Here is a 13,777-nt window from a genome sequence, read left to right on the forward strand (position 1 = left end):
ATTTGTCACATGCATAGTTATACAAGTATAACACACAGTGAAATGTAGCCTGACACGCTCCTCGACATGTGCAAAAAAAATGTTATAAATGTTATATGTCATAACAAGACAATTAGGAGATGGAAGTCTAACGTTATCTAAAATTAGTAACGATACTGGTGTTGTTAAAAAGCACCTCTTATGCCCGTTTAAAGGAAAAACTGCGCCTGCGTCAAAGTCAACGCCCATATTATGGTCCTCACAGAGCTCTTTTCAGTGGTATTTATTTATTTTAGCCTTAGCACTGCTCAGAAACGGTACTGCTTGGATTAAAAATTTTAGGTTTACTGGGCTTTTTATTAGACAATAACAATATCGAATTTATTTTTTCCCTTTAACCAATCTCCTTCAGTAATGGTGAACCTTAAATCTACTACCACAAGGGGGCGCAGTCGACCAGAGCATCCTTCTGCTGCAGGTTGGCCTATAGCATGTGCTGAAAATTATTTTAGCTTTAAGTGCACCTTATTTGGTCCCATCATGTTTTAAAATCTTGCATCTGACTGCTGCTGTGGCGCATATGTCCGCAGATTATTGGCACGAGTGTCGCAGGATGATGTGTTTGCTGCAGATGCCATTTGAAAATATAGGCAGTGTAAGCACTGTAGAATCTAATTATTTCTTTGCAAAACCTAATTAGGCATTAAAAAAGGTTAACGCCAGCGCCTGAAACGTTTTTGTTTAATAATCCCATTACTGACGGCTCATCATGTATAAAATGGTGCAGGAGGACACTAAGTTTCCACTTGTTAAAGGGAATCTCTGAGAAATAGTCGCAGATTTTTGACACTATCTGCGATCGGAAATTAGGGCTTGTAATTAAACTGCGGAGACTCAGCACAGCACAGAGTAAGTAAGGCTGCAGCGCCCTGCCTTGCATGCATTTTCTATGTTTAATTGATGATTCTGCCTGCCTGCTTCAAAACGTTATTACTATTTTATCTTTTTTCTTCTTCTTTGGGCATGACAGAACTCTCCGAACGATAGCGTACACTGAGACTAGACCTTGATGATTTTTTTAGGTGTCAGCTCCTCTCGGACCATTACCAGTCACTAGAGAGCTCAAGGTGAGAATTTAAATGAGAGAACATTATGTGGCCAACTTTTAATTTGGCCGAGCTCCCACGGAAGAATGGAGCGGGTATTTGATAAGTTTCGCAGAGAGAAATATGTCACAAAAATTATAATGTCGATGTTTTTGCAGAAATGTGGGACTTCGGGGACGTTAATGATACCAGTATAAGTCCCGCATTGCTGCTGGGTGGATGAGAACCAGCTGAGGAAGCTTTCTAAAGGTGAAGGTTATTGAAATCTCAACATTATCGTTTGAAAGCAAATGGGACAAATATATATCATTACTGTTTTATATTTATCACGATTTTGGCTTTTAGAAAGCCAGACTGCCTTTAAACATTTTAATGATTAGAAACCCCTTGAGATCAAACACCAGCATCAACAAACTCGCAGTTTCGAATAATTTACTCGATTTTTTCCTTTTCTGTGGGTCGAGTTCTGTGGGTTAGGAGCCCAGAACTTAAAATATGACACGATTTTTTTTCCTAAAAAGTAAGAAAAAAATATAATAGAACACAAACAGCGTAAGTCTGCGTTTAAATAAAATAAAGTAAAATAAAATCTAAAATAAACAATCCGGAAGCCAGCCAAAGTAATGATAAGCTTTGAAATTGTCTTGCCTTCATAATGTGGGGCCCTTCAATCTGTTTTTTCATTTTTTTCTTTTTCTTTTTCTTTTTTAAACTGTACTTAAATTTCGATTTTTAAGTGTTATTGAGGTTATTTATCGTCCGAGGACACGTACGACTATCAGTAACAGGGAAAACGATGCAAGTATTATACTTACAGAAATTGACTTCAGCAGAACAATATCTATTGTCTTTGATCTAAAGAAACACCCTTTTACGCATTACGCACTCACTTTATTCCGCTTTTAATCTTTTCCTTCAAAGCTTCTTCAACAGTTTTCGAGAGAAAAAAGAAGGGAAAAAAGAAAGGAGTGTGAGTGACAGACCAAAGCGAAAAGCTTCTTAAAGAAATAAACAGTCGTGTATGCTTAAAGGAATGCGCTTGTAGTGGCTCCATCTTAGTCTCTGAATCTATTCGGACAAAACAAACAGGGCGTGGAAGGGGATGAAAATCGGGACAAGCGAGGAAGAAGATGTTAAGAGAGAGTTGGTTTGATAGGGAGGAAAAGAAGGACACGGTGAATTTCCCTCAGACTGGTTAAAAGAACAATAAAACGAGTTATCAACAGACTCTGGCCTTTTTTCTCAAAGAATGCGTTTCAAGCTTATTTCACGATGACTGCAGTGATTAATGGTGGGTGTGAAACCTCTAGGCGAACTGATGAGGCCGAATGATATCTTTATATCTTCAGGTTTAAAAAGTGAAGTTGTACAATTTATACAAATGAATGTTTTTGCTTAATTTTTATCCAATCACGCGTTGGAAAAAAACATTTGAACTGCTTTAAAACTCCCAAAGAAAGCCGGAATAAAGTCAGACGCGTACCAGATCTCCCCCAAGGCTAAAGGAAAGACAAATATTTACATACCCGTTTACCTGCAGTAACTTGTCAGTTATTTAAGTTATTTATTTGAGTTTGCTGTGCCTGTTTTCACTTCTGTCAGCTGGTTAAAATATACTTTGTTCTCTTGGCAGATTTTATTTGGATTAGGGTTCTCTTACAATCTTAATATTTTTTTTTCACAAAAGATAGAAAACAGCACACTAAAATGTTTTTGATTAAATATTTTAGGTTATACAAATTATCCCTTAATTTTATTAGACCATGCACAATTTTCAAAAGATATCCTGCAAGTGGTCATCTTACACATTATTGCTTTAACAGGCTGCTCTTATATAAGGCAAAATGACAAAAACAGCATGTTGACTCCTGATATTGGACCATCTTGTTGGAGATTTAGACCTGGAATATTTATTTGAGCTAAACACTTTTGGAGGAGATGTGATCTACTGTTTAACAGACAAGTGGCTCCAGTTGTACCACATTTTTGTCTGTTGTTTACATGTAGTGTGTTTTCTTCATTACATTTGTAACGACCCTCAGTTTGTGATGGCCATTACTGTCTGCTGCTGTATGTGTTTACACACTAAAAACTGTTTTATCACATTTTGCAAAATCTCTGAAATCTTTTTTTCATGCCAGCCTTTTTTATGCAAGTGCTCAGAAATAAAACCTTCCCTGACATGTTGGCTTTGATTGACATAATGATCACAGAACACTTAAGGCAAATGAAAATGAACTTGTTTGGAAGGTAAAACGTTAAATAGATTTATCTTCCTGTAACAGGGGAGATGTGTACAATCATACTGTATTGTGTAGCCATTTTAAATGTATTATGTGAGCCATTATTTCTTTTAAAAGTCTAACGTACATCTATCGATATTATAGCTCACATTATATGAAATTAGAGCAATTTGCATAGATGCACATAGGTCTGGTTTTTGTCTTTCTTTTTGATCAGTGTATATTATTTACTGATCAGTCAGGGTATCTGGTGTCCACGCTTAGCACTGAGCCAAAATCTATTGAGATAAAAAGCAAAAAGGGATCTACCAGAAAGCTGACTTTTCCCCTTTTTTGGAAGTAAAGCCATGTTTGTTTGTGGCTTGAATGGGGGTTCTATAATGGAACTGATGGCATCAGGATTGTCACCACAAATGGTCTGGGCGTTCTGCAAGGCTGTTTGACAGAACCTATTATGTCATTGGTCACGTCCCTCCACTCCTTGCTCGCTTGGTTTTGAATAGGAGTGAATTAATCAAATGGTTTGAGAGAGATCAGCCAACTTAATGCACTTTGTGTCAAGGTCTGCAGTGATCTGGGACCTCAGCCCCCTTCTACCTGGACTTCCTGCATCTGAACATATCCATGCATGGACTGTAACCTGGCTGAATCAAATTTCTAAAGGGACATTTATTATGCCACAAAAACTGAATTGTCTCTGCCCTTTTTTTCCCCAAGAGACTTTTTATAATATAGCATGAGTTGCCATTTCATCATTTCTGTAGGTACTTATTAGGTGTTAAATATACTGGTATTGAAAGTAGCTATGTGTCTATGGCACCATTTTTTAAAAATGTTATTTATGTAACAGGCTAAATCATATATTTGCGATGTTATTGGACTGTATGAGTCTGGAGTGGAAGACAATTTAAACAGCACATGGCTATTTTTTTTTATGTATTTTCTAACAAATCAGCCTGTTTACTATTACTATTTTGAAGTTTAGTTTATTTAAGATCTTGATGAATTTACTGCTAATAACAACCCCTAAAACAGAATTTATAACTAGATTCTGTTGAGGGGTGTTGTGACTGCTCACTTAATGACCACAGAAATCGAGGACTGTGACACCAATCAGATTGTTTCTTCATATTGGATTTACTTAATTTCCATGGAAATTCACTCCTAGGGTTTCTTGAAGTTTATCAGATTCCACCCGGACAACAAGCAGTAAAGCCTTTAAAAGAGGATCTGTTGGCTTCAGAAATGATCCTGAAATACATATATTTTTTAATCAAAACTCAGCCACCATCGTATTTGTTTTCCAGGAGTGTAAAATGGTCCAGAGTCGAGCGCCGTAACGTTATTGCTTTATCAAACACAATCAAAATGCGAATTAATCAAAGCACTCTGCGCTAGAGCACCTATGCATGAGCATTGTTTGGTTGTAATGGATGGCTTTAAAATTTGACGTTATTATTTCCCGTCATTTCTGGAAACAAATTGAACATTTATTGCATATATATTAAAAATTATACAGTCGTCAAGAGAGGCTGATGTCTCTTTTATTGAGGCGCACCGAGAGGTGAGGTCTCACCGGATCAATTTCCCTGTCTTGTTACTCCCTCAAGAGGATGTTTGGAAAATGCCTGCACCGCTAAATTGATTCAGAAACGAATTCATAACTTGAGGCGTTTAAGCAATTTTGTGGCGCCCAGTTTTTATCCCCAATCTTTTCTTTTATTTCGTGTTTTGATTGCTTTAAGCACCCAAATAAAGTTTTATACCGTGGAAACAGGTTTATTGTCAGTTCTGCGGCCTTTTGTCCACGTTTGCCTATTTTTCATTCTTTACAAAAAAATGCATTTAATACACTGGGTTTTGGGTGGCTTCGCAAACATAGCCATTAAGCAGTCACAATGCTTTTATTGTGCACTTGATCTCAAAATAGAGGCTGGTCTGACTCCAGGATCCAGACAAACCTATGGAAAAGGCCTTGTCTTTGTCTGCCTGTACGGAGATGAATGGCCCGTGTCAACCAGATGATTAGTTTGCACTATTAAATTGTCAAAAAGGAAGGATTTTTCCCTAATAGTGCCTTTTCGTGAAGAATTATGGAATTCAGAGTTGTTTGCGACTGCCGGGGAACTTGCAGGGCTTTGCAGGGGCGAGGGCGAAGGTCAGACAGAGTTCTCAGCGCTGGGTCCAGTGTAGCACAGCAGTCAGAAGGGAAGTGGAGACAAATGTAGGCTTATTTCCTACACCATGGGAAGATTAATACCTATTGTTCGAGATGACCGATATCCTTGCAGTGACATATGATTCAACAAACTGAGGTGGGTTTATCTTAACGCGCGATAAGTCACCCAATTCTTAAAACTTAGTGTGTAATTGCGCACCAACAACTCGGCACAAATGATCAGCAAATCGTCTAAGAACACTCATATAACTTAAATTGGAATTATTTGTTCAAATTTAAAATAACGAAGCTGCTGCATAATATCAAACGCACAAAATGTGCAGTCTTGCGCCAGATCTGTCGCTGCACATTGGCTGTCTTTCTGCACGCCCTGACAGTTCTGCTCCAGCCAGGAAACCCCCTTCCATCCCGCTCAACCTCTATTCTAGTGCCAGCGTTTTGTGTTAAATGTTAACAACTTGGCCTGATTCATTTAATCGCCAACAAATCTGTGTTGACTCTAACACTCGCCTCCATTGTGCCCATTATGCGCCTGCCCTCACTTGAAGATTTATGTATTTTTGATATTAAATTCCTTCTGTCATCAAGACTGCTCTCTTGTTGACTTTTCTTGACCTGCCGACCTCGTTCCCCAAACTTTCCCATATTTAACGCGGGACCCGCAGCCTCCTCCCCACCAACTTCTTCTGCTCTGCCATAGCTGAATGCTCAGTGGCTCCTTTTGTTGGCATGTGCTGTTTGCACTGTTCTTGAACTTCAGTGCGCTGCCCTGTCCTCATCCTGTACTTTGAACTCTGCAGTAAAATCTTCCGTCGAAAAAAAAACACACGCATTGTTCGCCAACTGATGGAGTCAGTCCCTTAAATGTTGCACACTCTTTAATTTGCTATAAAACAGAGTGGACGGACTGTCCGAGCATCATAATTTGGCCGATGTGACGGATTATTGTCTGATCCTTGATGCTCACTATCCACGCAGTCTTGGCTGGATTTGTGTGCTCCATCCACATCATCCAAACTGCATTCATCCTCTGTTGAATCAGAGTGACGGATGCCCGTACCTTTGCCATATATGACGTCCATGTCGTCTATACAAGCCTCCCTCTGGTTGCCCAGCTTGCTAATTAGTTAAACAAACGTTCATACTAATGATCCCACTGGCCTGGTGAGCTTCGGGGTTTTTGTTCGCCTACTTTCCCCCAACTTCCCCCGCTGGAAACTTGGCCCTGCTGACCCGAGCTATCACGAAGCTGTGTAGATGGCTGGACCGCCCTGTCCGGAGTCCAACCCCCACAGAGGGCAAAGGGCAGCGTCCAAGGCCCGGGAATGTCACCACCAGCTGCTTGCGGTGACACCATTTACAAAGGGGGCTTGGTGAGCAATCCTTCTATGGGTTGTCAGTGTTGTGACAGTGCTGTTCTGACATTTATTTACTTGTAGGATCAAAACTAACGGTTTGGCTTAAGCAAAGAGCCAAGTTGTACATTGGTTCAAAGGTAAAGAAAGCATCTGCTAATGCTTTATAAATTAGTTATATTCCACTAATAATGAGATGCTGGCAGTTGGCAGGTGATGAAAACTACCTGACTGGGGAGAACAGTCTGTAGATAATCTGTGTTAATTACTGACTCGTAAAACGTATTAATGCTAATAACTATAGACAAGAACCATACAATTTATCAGTGAAGTATTAATATGTTTAAATAAGGCATCAAATACAGAGGTTAACAACCTGGTAGACCCACGCTGTAACTTTTGCCATCGTAATTAAGGGAGGAAAGACCCCAGGTCTAATAGCATTGTGTTTGATCATTTGAAAGTCAGTAGTTAGAAATTTGCAGCTTTTTTCTTAGTGCAGTAAATAAATAAATAAATAAATAAAAGCGATCTGCAGTCTAACAGCGGTAAGTATCTATGAATTGCTAATACCAGCAACATTTAAACCAGAAAGTGCTTTCGCAGCAATGCAAAATGTTCATGCAACATATTTTTGTGTTTATTCATTAGACTGATTAATGAATGCATCGCCTGCCAGAGAAGTGATTAGTTAACAAGATTATTCCGATTAAATATTTAATAATGTTGTCATTCTTCCACCAATATAAACAGTGCCTGGGGTAAACTGCAGCAACGCAAATAGTAACGGTAATTATAGGCAATAAGGCGGTCATAAGCGAAAGGTTTGTGCGTTTATGTGAAAGCTATCCTGGGTTTATGTCCCGCTCTTCCTAAATTCAAACGTTTTTCTTTCTCTGCAGCGCGCCGTGCGGTTAACACTGGGCCCATTACACGTTGTCATTTGTGGCTCTTGGTGTTATTTGGACAATGTTTGGCCATTTACCCAGCCTGTGTCTGCGCGCTCCAAGGAGGTCTCGACAGAAATTGATACTAATTGCAGGGACTGTACACTGCTGGCTAGTGGAGCGCCTGCAGGCAGTTGGAGGACCTGCTTGTCACCGCCTAATTGACAAGGGCTTGTCTGTCCTGGGAGCAGCTGGTCCTAAGCACTGGCGCACAATCGCAATCTTGACACGGCCTCCACTCGCCTGAAGGAGTTTTGAGGGGAAACGCCGTTAAAGGGAGATTTATTGAATCTCCCTTTGGGTGACGCTGTATTAAGTACGCAATATAGGCTTATATCCACGGGTGCAAAAGGGAGTCACACTCCTGGTATTAATAACAGAAGGTGGCAATTAGGCCAGACAGGTGACATTTCTTGTGACATTATGAATCACAGCAAACAAGACAAGCGCGGGTAAATAAAGGCTATGTGAAATCGCTTTTAAGGAAAAGTTATTTTACTTTTCGCAGCTACATGACACACAATGAGCCTGTATGCGCAAATCGGATGACTTCAGGGGGATGTGTTGCACCAGCCATTCAGCTGGCTCAGACACAAATAACATCACCCCTCACAGTAAAATAATCAATTCATTATTCTGGCCTGTTTCTATTAGACCATGTCTTTATAGCTGAATGCATCAGGAGGAAAAAGCCAAGCAAGTATTGTTTTCGTCTGCAAGTGGAAAAAGGTTTTCCTGCACTTTCCCACTGCCTGTAAAGAAATGCTGCTTTTCTGGGCCTTTTGAACTGAAAATCGTGATTTTTCCCCTGGTGTTCTCCGGACGCGCTCCTTTCTTTCTGCGGAACAATGACAACACTGGAGCACCCCGCCGGTGCGCCACAGTTGGGGATCTCCATGATTGTTTTGGACATCTTTGGATTTCATCAATCAAAATGACTGCAGTTTTCCATAAAAATGCTGAATTTGGTCCTGGAACCGAGCGGGCAAGGTAGAAAATACGAAGCTGTCCTTCTCGATGATAAATGGCCATCCTTTGATTGAGCAAATAGAGAAATACGTGCCATAGTACTGAGAAACAGGCGAAGATTGTGAGGCGAGGACTCATGGTCTTGCGTCAGATCATGCCAGAAATGAATCACCACAAATCATTAGGCTATAAAAGCGACTGCATTTTCCCAAACCCTGGAAATCTGTAAGGCTTAAGAGCAGGCTAGATCTTAACTGATCCACACTTACGTAAAACTTAAGTAGCTTAATGGCCACTATTACCAGAACGATAAGTATTACGCACGCTTAAGAAAAATGTTAAAACTATTTTTACACTAGTGCCATGAAGGTTATTTTTCAACTACTCAAGCCGAAACAGTGAGTGACAGACAGACATTAAGTTCACCAACGGGTGCCATATCATACCGATAATATTGGTCTTTATTTTACCAGGTTAAGTGTAACAAATGAAACGCGTGCTCATAAACTTAAAGGAGGTTTTGGCCTGGAACTATAGGGAGCTGGTCCACTATTCCTGCCCTCCCTCCCATCCAATAAACCTCTATTAACATGGAAATGTCACATCCCATTGACTAAAACTCAATTATGTGCAGACTCGCAGCATCTTTAGAGTGGACTAAAACTTTTAATTTCCCCAAAAAGCCGTTTTGATTTAATGGTCATTCAGAAGCCCATGAAGGTGTTCTATCTAAATGGCCTTAATGCCGCGGCTAATTATCCAGTATTGACATATTGTCCCGCCTCAGGGCAACAGGTCAGCAGTTGGAGATTAATGACACCGGAAGGAGGTTGTAGGAAGAGGTAACAAGGAAACCTGACTGTAATTTTTTATATTGCAATATAATACTTAAGATTTTGTTCACTTCAATGTTTTCGGCTATAACAGGCCGTGTAATGTTACTCAGACATTGTTGGGGTGGTTTTTACCTTCGTGTTTACTGCTCATATAAAATCCCATCAATGGCCCTCCTACATTATTTATTATTCAAATGAGAATTTATAGTTTCTACTTTATAAGTAGCGACTTTCGGTTTAGGTTTGTATCTTTCTTTTTGCTTTTATCACCACGGTTATATTTCTGTTTTCATATAGCGTATTTTCTTTTAATGATTTTAGGCTAATAGTGCATTCTTGTAAGGACTCTTCCCCTCCCTCATTCCCTCTAAAAGATACAACAGAACTGACTGGCTTGTCGAGCTTGAAGAATTGTTTAATTTCAGAGCCCCGGCGTTTCCTGAGGTGAGGTCTGCATTGGCTGCTAATAGAGATCTAATTGATGGGCCGAGTCCCGTTTCCGTGCTCTCTCTCCCTTTATTGCGCCCCGGCGTCTGCTGTAAAATAGGTCTGTAATCAGATTCCGCCTATTCCTCCTGGAGCAGGATGAGAGCTCAGGGCTGCGGAGAGAAAGAGATGGGGCAAAAAAAGAAAGAACAGGGGGGGGGGGGGGGGGGGGGGGGGGGGGAATCGTTATTAAAAAAGTTAAGCCTTGAGTAGAAATTCAACATACTGTTGAGGCTTGATGAAAAAGAGGAAAGTCGGCTTTAACATACAAATTGCCTGACTTTTCTTTAAATAAACCCACATTATTACTATAGAACCCTCCAGTGCGGCTGCAGCACTCATTAGTGATTTTTTTTAATCTGTCAGAATAGCCTTTTTCTCCTTTGGGATTTATAGGTTTGCAATGTTTTTTATACTGAACTCTTACAAGATTAATATAGATCTGTCATAAAAGGCTTTGATATTGCTGACAAATGCGCCTTCTATAATTATTATTTTAACATGGTTATATGTGCTTTCATGACTCGCACTCTTAGTTCATGATCTAATCAAATATCACACAGTCCACTGTTGTCATTCACCCAGAAGGTACAGAAGATGTCAATCAAATCAGACTGGCAGCAACAGAAACACACTGATTCTCTATTTTTTTTTTTTTTTGCCATCTCCTCTGCTTCTCTCTCCATCTCCTATAGAGCTTCCTGGAAGGCTGTGATTGGCCGTCTGTCTGGGCAGTGATAGCAGCCCTGGAGCCGAGGATGATTGATGATGGCGAGGGCAAGGCCGAGCGCTAGCAGCATAAAGCCCCATAGATGCCTCAATAAAGAGCCTGGCTAGTGGAGAGCCTGGGCCCCGCTCAATAGGGCCCCTCCGCCTCTAAGGACCCACGGCTAGAAGAGTGCATGGAGAGAGGGAGAGGAAGAGAGGGAGAAGGAGAGGTGCTCTGTTGTTGGATAATCTGTTTAGCTATCGAGCCAGCAGCCGTCTGAGGCTGGATAAGTGCAGCGACGGATGTGTGTGGGGTGAAAATAGCAGGGGTTGGCTGGTGGAGTGCTGGAGGGGAGATACAGGGAAAGAGAGAGAGGGAAAAACAGAGCGAGAGATGGATCATCCAGTCTCAGCATGCATAATGGAAAAAAGGGAAGCGGATGAACCAAACTGGAAATGAGATCTGCAGGCTGCTTTTCACACACACATACACGCACACTATAAATGATCAAAAGCCAAAAAAGTTGACCACAAGAAAGTGACTGGAGACTCAAACTGAGTGATCTGACCCCAGTGCTGCCACTCTGGTGGCCATTATTCAGCCTACAGATGCATAACTGCGGTGACCTTTGCTTCAGCAAATCAATGAGACCCTGCTAGGTTGGATTCCTTCGGTGCTGCGTCCACGGCTGTGGCCCCATGCAGCCCTGTTGCAACCCCTAGTTCACAGCAACTCTGAAAAGCACAATTAGGCAATAATCTGCTCCTACCAAGCCAGCTTTCAGCGACTCCAGCATGGCTACACGATGTCCTGCAGACCCTCCTGGCTGGAGTTGAGAGAATGGACTGTTGGCCTGATGACTGTTGGCCTGATGAGGGTCTGGAAAGATCAAAGTTGTAGGGAAACATTTTCCAGAGCTTGGGCTAATAAGGACGAATATTAAAAAAAAGTTTGCTATCAATTTACAAATAAATGAAAGTTTCATAACAGTTGCGGCCTGGTTTGAATGCGCTTCTCCCAAGAATACTTTGCACAGATTTTAACTCATTCAGATCTGCATTTTCTTCCGTTGGATTTGTATTGCATGTTAATGAACATCTTTGTGTTAACGCATTCTAAAAATAAATCTACCAAAGTTTTCACCAACTACATCTGCTCTTTGATTAATCTGCTCTTGCACACCATGCAATAATATTATATATATATATATATATATATATATATATATATATATATATATATATATATATATTCATAAGCACATGTCCAAACCATATCTCACAAATTTTAGAAAGGAAGTCAAGATTTTAAATTTAAATTTAGAGGTTATCTGGCACTGGACATTGAATGGAGGATTCTCACCTGCATGAAGATTCAAGGAAAGGTATAAGGGTTTGTAAGCCATATAAGAACAACATATCCCAGGACATAGTTACCGCTGATGTGTCCTTGCAGCACAGTGACAGGAGGGCATAGCATCGGAGGTCAAAACAATGGAGGTCAAAAATGGAATCACAATAACAGAATAAACACACATCTCCCAAATCTTACTAGTAACCCAGAGCACAAATTTCTCCAGTGAATGAAGGCATTGACTGTGAGGTCAGTTTTTATTGCCTTATGAGGTCAAAACTAATCAAGTTTTTGCTTTCAAGTCTAACGTCCTCAGGCTGTTGAGACCTCAAAGCAGTAGTTGACTGGGTGATTTTAGGTGAACCTAAGCAGAAGATTCAAGTCAACAACATTTTAATAGCAAATTGTAATTTTAGTAGATTAGAGAATGAGGAGAAGGTGTTTTTTGATATGTTATGATAAAACCAATATAAAGAAGGCATAGCTATAGCATGCTTTATATTTGTATGTTTGCCATGTAAGATGTACCAAAAGTCCAATAAATAGTCTAAACTTAAGATATTTGCAGTTATATTTATCACCGATCCAACATCAACACTAAATTGGATATCCAAAGTTGTATCAGTCACTGAATTTTCAAGTATTTGATCCTAAGGATAATTTAAAAAAACAGGATAGACACACTGCAGACATACTGAAACAACAATCACGCAATTTCCTATTAAAGCTGGAAGCATTAAAGAAAAAACTCCATCTGTAAACTGAGTAGAACAGCCTGAACAAGAAAGAAATGTGATTCATTAAAGCGATTAAAGCCAAAATAGCATCAAAACCTACAGAACCTAACCTCCAGCAGTGGATTAGCAGGTAAAGGAAGAGTCAATGAATGTCAGCCAAAGAGTCAAACATTGAAGAAGGTGCAGGGGCTGTCCTTGAACAATGATGCCTTGCTGCTGACCTGGCCAAAATGCCCACACCCTGAATCAAAGGTGGTAGTCGACTGAGCATTTGAAATGACTGCTAAAGGTGCAAAAAAGTAGATGAGTCTTATAGAAGCACTACAAATACACATTTTCTTACCAAACACTAAAGAAAAAGTTAAGTTTGTCTTTTAGGATATTTCTATTGCAGTGCTGCAATAACCAGGCAAGAACTTTTAAAAGAAGAAAAAAACACTTAACTGGACAAGAATTAACCCTGAGTTAAAATATATTTTAAGAGCACTTTAACAAATTAAAAGTAGACTAGAAAAGAGGTACTTCTGTCAAAAATGGTGACAGACCAGTATAATCCACTCACATAAGGATTGATTTGAAATAAAGGTGGATGTAGAGATGTTCAAAATAAACATAAAGCAACATGATTGTAAATTAGACCTGTACTCAACTTTTGCCGTTTGTTGATTATTAATGTAGTGTATTTAACTAATTCAAAATATATAGAGCACAAATTATATCAGGACACTGAGCATTTTAAATTGTTTAATATTTTAGCAGCATTGCACAGGGCGAAAAAAATTCACAAACCCTCTTAAAGCAGGTTTAGGGCCACACTGTCTGATCAGACAGGACTTCGGGGTTTTTAGATGAACTGTATGAACTCTGGGGACGGACTT

General features: G+C 40.0%; 1 long non-coding RNA gene across 1 annotated transcript; it reads left to right on the plus strand.

The window, feature by feature from the left end:
* The first annotated feature begins 678 nt into the window (after nucleotides 1-678).
* LOC146676911 (uncharacterized) lies at nucleotides 679-11,587 on the plus strand. The gene is made up of 4 exons (XR_014913048.1): nucleotides 679-888; nucleotides 1,010-1,106; nucleotides 1,244-1,334; nucleotides 10,796-11,587. It is a non-coding gene; the product is annotated as an uncharacterized LOC146676911 (long non-coding RNA).
* Nucleotides 11,588-13,777: the final 2,190 nt, after the last annotated feature.

The sequence above is a fragment of the Rhamphochromis longiceps genome, linkage group LG2 (assembly GCF_057381845.1).
Source record: "Rhamphochromis longiceps isolate RC_006_pf linkage group LG2, R_longiceps_female_GT1.1, whole genome shotgun sequence".
Lineage (NCBI taxonomy): Eukaryota > Metazoa > Chordata > Actinopteri > Cichliformes > Cichlidae > Rhamphochromis > Rhamphochromis longiceps.